The following is a 6,974-nucleotide window of genomic DNA, read 5'->3' on the forward strand; positions in this document are numbered from 1 at the left end:
ACGAAAAGTCGTATGCTCCCAAACAAAGTTCCTGCATTATGTTTGGTTCCGACCTCTGGTTTCGGAACTACAGGATGATATGTGAAACGAAATCAAAATTGTGTAACTCATTTTTCTTGAAGATGGCTGAACCGATCTAAGATGCAAATGAAATCTAAGAATCATCTAAGATTCAAATGAAAAGTTTCAAAGTTCTATAAAACATCTTGCTTTTCAGTCAGATCCAACTTCCGGTTTCGGGGATTGTATAAAAATGTCTATTCCACATAATTTAATCAGGTTTATCGGGTTAGCAGATTTGGATAGTCGATAAAAAAATTAACTTTTTTCAGTTTTAGTGGTATTCAGTTGTCGATCAGAAGGCACCTAAAAATTTAATTCGTGCTATGATCTCTCAAAGATGTCTTAACTGATTTTCAAATGTTTTGAAACAAATGTAAAGTGTACAGCTACTCAGGTGAATTTATCTGACTTCGGCCATACCGCTTTTAGAATTCCGGTTCCAGTATAAAATCGTTTCTCAAAGCTCAATCGTTTTCTCAAAAAAAGCCTAATCAAATTTCAGAAACAAAAATTTTAATTAAAACAAACTTATATACAAAAAGGCGGGTGGGTAATGTCACAGACATAACTGGAGGACGTGAATACGAATAAAACTGACATATTTCTTTCTCACTTCCGGATAGAGATAATCATTCGTATTAGATTGTGTATATTTTGCAACTTTCATTGCTTCGCTCCCAGATTTTTTACGTCTCGTTGTCATCCTTTTTCTAGGGGGAGAGGAGATTCCATTTTCCACCTGCGAGGATTGAGAGGCAGTTTGTTCACGGTTCGTCTCGTCATTCATTGCCGCATCGGTGGTATTGTTGTTGATTTCGTTGCTAGTTGCTGTAGATGCGTCTTGTTGTACATTGTTTGCAGTTGCTGGTTGGTTGGATGGTAAGTTGTTAACTGCAGCTGGTGTACTTTGTTCTATAGGGGATACGTTGGATGGTTTCGTTGAAGGGGATGCTTCACTGTTGTTGGTGACTGTTACAGGTGTATTGGGGTTGCTTGGGGTTGGTGGGAAGGAAGCACCGTTGCCCTTTGGTGTAGTTGTCTCCTTGTCCAGTTTATCACATGGCTTGCCGTAGTGAACAACTTTTTGGCAATATTGACATGTGGCCATCTGATTGTCGTAGGTAACAAGTGATTTGCACGGGATTCTTGTACCCTGACCGAATGTCACATAAGAAGGTATAGGCCTTCACAAGCTCATGCGTAACAAACGTACGCCATTTAGAATACCGGGGAAAAAGTTCTTCCAATTTTTTTTTTCGATAGAGAGAATCTGTCCGTATTGAGATATAGTTTTGCGAATATAAGGATCGATGACGCTTGAGGGAAGATCACGCCCACGCACTTCTATAGTACTATCTTCCATATATACTGGAATGTTGTACTTGATATTTTCATGCTCCACATAGTGCACATTAGTATTGTCTTTAGCGAATTGAATTGCATCCAACTCTTTATAGAACTTGTTATAAACAACATTATTGGTCTTATTGCATTGAAGTAAATGTACACGTTTAATGTCAAGATGCATTTGCTCCTTAAGCAAACCTTCAAGTTCTTGAATCGAAAATTGTATTCTTTCGTGTCGGCGGTAGCTTTTGTTCGTTTGGTTAACTCATTTCGAGGTTGTTCTACTGTTCACTAAACAATACTGTACTTGGTTTCTTCTGTCCCGAACGTAAGCGGTTTTATTTTATCGACTGACTTGGATGAGATGAGAAAGCCAACTGAATAGACATTTTTGTACAAATCACCCTGTATCCCCGAAACCGGAAGTTGGATCTGACTGAAAAACAAGATTTTTTATAGAATCTTAAAACTTTTCATTTGAATCTTAGATGATTCTTAGATTTCATTTGAATCTTTGATCGGTTCAGCCATCTACGAGAAAAATGAGTTACACAGTTTTAATTTCATTTCACATATCATCCTGTAGTTCCGGAACCAGAGGTGGGAACCAATCATAATTCAGGAACCTTGTTTGGGAGCATATGACTTTTCAAATGAATCTGAGTTTGAAGAAAACGGTTGAGTCATCTCCGAAAAAAATTGAGTGAAATTATTTGTCACACACGCATTTGCTGATCTCGACGAACTGATTCGAATTGTATATGGGTGTTATGTTCTTCTAGAATTTATTGCTTTACGTAGTTTAAAACAATATAATTATGGAATTGCTTCCAACTCGAAAATTTTGCCATCATCCCGATCAGAAGAGAATATCAAACGAAGACCATATTATGTCATTCTTTTCGGAATATCTAAATAGTTTTATTTGGTTAGGTTGAATTAAGAGCTAAAACATCAAAACTGAATACCAAAAACTTACACCATTTATACCAGATTCATAACAAGTTGAGCTATTTAAGATACCAAAACAATACCACAAGAATATTAGTTTATACCCAATTTCTTTCTTGATGTCTATTTGAACCCAATTTTGATTACAACGATTTAATCGTGCTGATCTAAAAATAGAATCACAAGCTTAATGTATTTATAGCCAACATTTAGGCGTATGAAATTTGCCATAAAAAAATAATTGAGGGGAAAAGCTTAATTGCATACTTGAAGGCTAAAATTAGTTATGAATTATATTTAACATGTTTGTTAAAGATGAAACAGTTTCGAACCTGCGCTTTTGAAGTGGAAGGCGGTAGCTTCAACGCAAGGCCATGGCATCCGATTGTTAGTGAGTGGAAATACAGCCATTATATTATAAGCCCTACTAAATGACTTCGTCACCCAGATATGAGAACGCTTTCATAGCTGCTTCGAACTGTTTAATTTTTTGTCTCTTTCCTTCCTTCTAGATGTTTTTATTTCGTGGTAATGAATAATCGAATTGCAAAATCTGGTCTGCGTTTACTATTAACAATCTAAAATCAAAATCAATCATTTCTCGAGCATAAAATAAATACTTTGCAAATGTTAAATGTGAATGAGATGATACGGATATTAAATTTACTTCGACAAACAACTTTCTAATCCTTCGTGGAATTTGAACGGGATGGTTTTGGTTTTTCTATGGAAATTCAACGTTTGGTTACTATCACTTATTATTTATTTGAGTTGATCTTGGGTATTAAAAAACGTTTATCGACGTCAAAGGCTCTCATTTTCTTTCATCAATAAATGTTATGCAAAAATATGCAAATAATAAATAAGATTAACGAACTTTTGTGCATGCATTCCAAGTAGATTCATGAGATTCTCAAATATGTAGTAAAAACATAACTACTATATTAAATTTTTCTAGTGCATTTAGTATATAACCACACAATGAGGTCTTGTTCATCGCACCTCAACGAAATTATAATGCTATTCTATGTCGCCCATTTTCGGTACACTGCAGTAGTTTCGAATGTTTTGTCAGAGCTCTGGAATCGACAGATAAACGAAATTATTTTGTGAGGGTTTCTCAATTATAACGGCTTTTGAAATTCCTTTTCACCAGGTTAACCAGAAAAACACATATAATTTAATGACAAGTGGATATTACAGACCGTGATTCGACAATACAAAGGGTGAAAATATCTCAAATGTTCATGGAACTAGTATGGAGTAAGACCCGGCCCCCAAAAACACGTTTTGTGAAGACTAAACAGAGTATATGTTAACCGGAATCCATTTCATCTATTCCATTTCGGAAAAGGTCTTTTTGTAAATCTTTGTAAGGGACACACTAAGAGAAAATCATGTAAATTTACGTTTCACCAGCTAACCTGAAGTTATACACCGCGTTTTGCATACAATTTTTTGTTCGGTTCTAGAAATGAAGATGTTTTACAACAATTTGCATTATATATACGAAAAGAGTCTGTTTTTTACATTCAATATTTTTATCCGGTGTTTGTATTTAAAAATATTTAAGAGTTTTTTTCATACTAAATAGTACGTTTCCGATTTTTGCATTGATTTACAAAGTGTCATATACCACTCGAATCCGATCGTCGAGATTGGCAAAGTCTGTATGTGTGTGCTCAACAAATCGAGTGCACTTTCTCTCAGAGTTGGCTGAACCGATTTTCATAACATTAGATTCGTTTGAAAGGTCTTGTGATTCTACACAATGCTCAAGAATTTTAGTTGAATGCTAATTCCGGTTACGGAGTTACAGGAAGATAAGTGCAAACATTTTGATTGGGTGCTTATCATAAGTGACCGTGTAGCTGCGATTCGCTTGAAAATTGATCATAAATTTCTCTAGTTACTAGATCTTGCAGACAGATCACCTACTGTTATACCGGTTCCCAGTTTATGGTTCCGTAAGTACAGGAAAAAAGCAAACTTTCTCAGTGAAGATTTCTCAGAGATAAATGGGTGAATTTTCATCAACTTAGGTGTAAATGAAAGGCATTATAATTTTACACGATACTCGTGAACATTATGCGTATCCGACTTTCGGTTTCGGAATTACAAGGTGATATAGGCTCAAACTATCAAACAGTTGTTAAAGAGCGACAATGTGGGAAACGGACAAAATCGGACCTGTTCAATACTGTTCACAAATTGAAAAGGTGATGCTTGTTTATATCCAAATAAACTTTTTTGTTTTCTTTCAAGACTCAATTATTCTTTTTTTTAAATGCATTAGTAACGCTTATAAAATAGGAGTAACAAGAGAAAGGATTTATCGCACCTCAAGGTGCTTTAAAACAAGGTTACAAATATTATAGATATAGGTTATACTTCGAATAAATTAATCAGTCCTCAAAATCATTTAAACAGGGTTTACAATATTCAATCCATTATTCTGCCAAAATTCGAGTTTTTTGTATATATTATGAACTTCTCACTAAGATTTACTAAAAATGACAGAAAATGCTGACAGCGGCACTTTAATACACTCATACATTACTCACTGTCAGAATAAGAAAATAATAACACAACGAGCTATCATTGTAAATTTATTCATTACTTTACTATTCCCCGCAATTCTTGCAACATTTTACAATCCATTATGATAGCTAAATAAGCAATGATAACTGAATAAACTATAGTTATAATATTGGTTTGCTCTTCCCTTATGATCGGGATCTGGTTTACATGTGCCATATTCGAACGATTATGTTGCCAAAAACGAACCGTGCTAAAATCGGTCCGATGCAAAATATCATACAAATACACAGTCTTTTGGGTACTTAGAAACAAATGTATGTAACAGTATAAAAAATCGTGTTTTATGTTGCTCTCAAGCATTTCTTTGCCAGACAGCGCTAAAAACTTCTACTGCTGGAATAGGGGAAAAAGTCCCTTACACAAAAATTTCGATATCTCCGTTAAAAATGGACGGATTCTAACAATCTATGGCGTTGGATAGGTATTACCGTGCGGAATCTAATTCTGAAAACATATTCCGTTTTCAAGGTCAATTGTGACAGATACTGTCAAAAAACAAAATTTTGACATAAAACTTCGTATAACTCAAAAAGTAAACATCCGATCTCAAAACCATTCAATAGCGTTCTGGGTGACGGGGAGACCTTTCATTTGCGACTAGTTTGATCAAAATCGGTCCAGCCATCTCTGAGATATCGACCTCTTAGTTGACAACACACATACAGACACACACATACACACGGAAATTCGCTCAGTTCGTCGAGCTGAATCGATTGGTATATGACATTCGGCCCTCCGGGCCTCGGAGAATTTTTCTAAAGTTTGAGCGAATTCTATACCTATTTTTTATATTTATAAAATAAGGAAAAAAATTCATGATCTTTTTGTTAGGTCCAGAACTTTTCAGCCCATGTGTTATTCTGGCCGTTGTTCAAGATCAAATCATGGACCAAATTGATCATTCGTTGTTGTTAGTATTAGCAGGTTCACCAAGTTTTAGACATTTTTTTACACCACCACATTTTGATCCCACATTCTTTTAATTGTTGATTGTTGTCCCGCATTATTCCAAGATATTGTTTCGTTTAGGATTCTCATAATAAATACATTTTTCATCGCCAGTTACAATTCGACGCAAAACCGATTTTTTTCGTGTCTATTAAGCAAAGTTTCACTAGTTTATTTTTTCGTTTTCTCATCTATCTTTCATTCAATTCATGCGGTACCCATTTTCCAAACATTAGGATTTTTTCCATAGCATACATTGACTAGAAGTATAATATTCTTCCTTTAATGCTTGCGATTCGGCGTTTTCAAACTTTCTTAATAGTCTTTCAAGCTCCTCGTTTCTCACATCAAAACTATTATCTCTGAACCATTTAAACCATCTTTTGCACGCTGCTTCTGATAGAGCACGATTACCATATGCCTCAACAAACATTCGATGCACATGAAAACATAAACTTAATGCTTTCCGCAAAGCAATTCTTACTGGTACAAAGCTCGACATTTTTAGCACGATGAATAAAAACGATATTGTTTGTTCAATGACATGACGTATATTAAATATGTTTAGCATCATCGACACATTGGAATCCTAACTCTCACTTCATACCAGTACACGTGGTTCCTATCACAAGATGTAGAAAACGAAAAATTTATACTTTCCTCTACCCTCTATTCACGGCTCTAATTTTCCCAGAAAATCCAGCAAAAGGAGCATCTTAAAACATTTTTCGTGCAAAATTTTCTTATTTCAAACAATATCCAAGTTCCACTTGCTGAATATGATCTTAAATGGAAATTAAGTCGGCAACAGTTGGTTGCTCAAATCAAATAAAATTCAATTTTGTTTTATTCACACCAACCGAGCTTCCGTGCTCACCCCTCCTCACCACACCACGCGGCCAGGTGCGACGCACGGTTTGCTAATCACCGAATACCGTTTCGCGAAAAAAAAATCGTCTTTCTTGTCGAAACCGTACCACACCGATTGATTGCTTGCCGGAGGAACGCTCGACCGTAGAGCACCAGCAGTGGGATGTAGGCCACTAAATTAAAAACACATTACA

This window comes from Malaya genurostris, chromosome 2 (assembly GCF_030247185.1).
Source record: "Malaya genurostris strain Urasoe2022 chromosome 2, Malgen_1.1, whole genome shotgun sequence".
Classification (NCBI taxonomy): domain Eukaryota; kingdom Metazoa; phylum Arthropoda; class Insecta; order Diptera; family Culicidae; genus Malaya; species Malaya genurostris.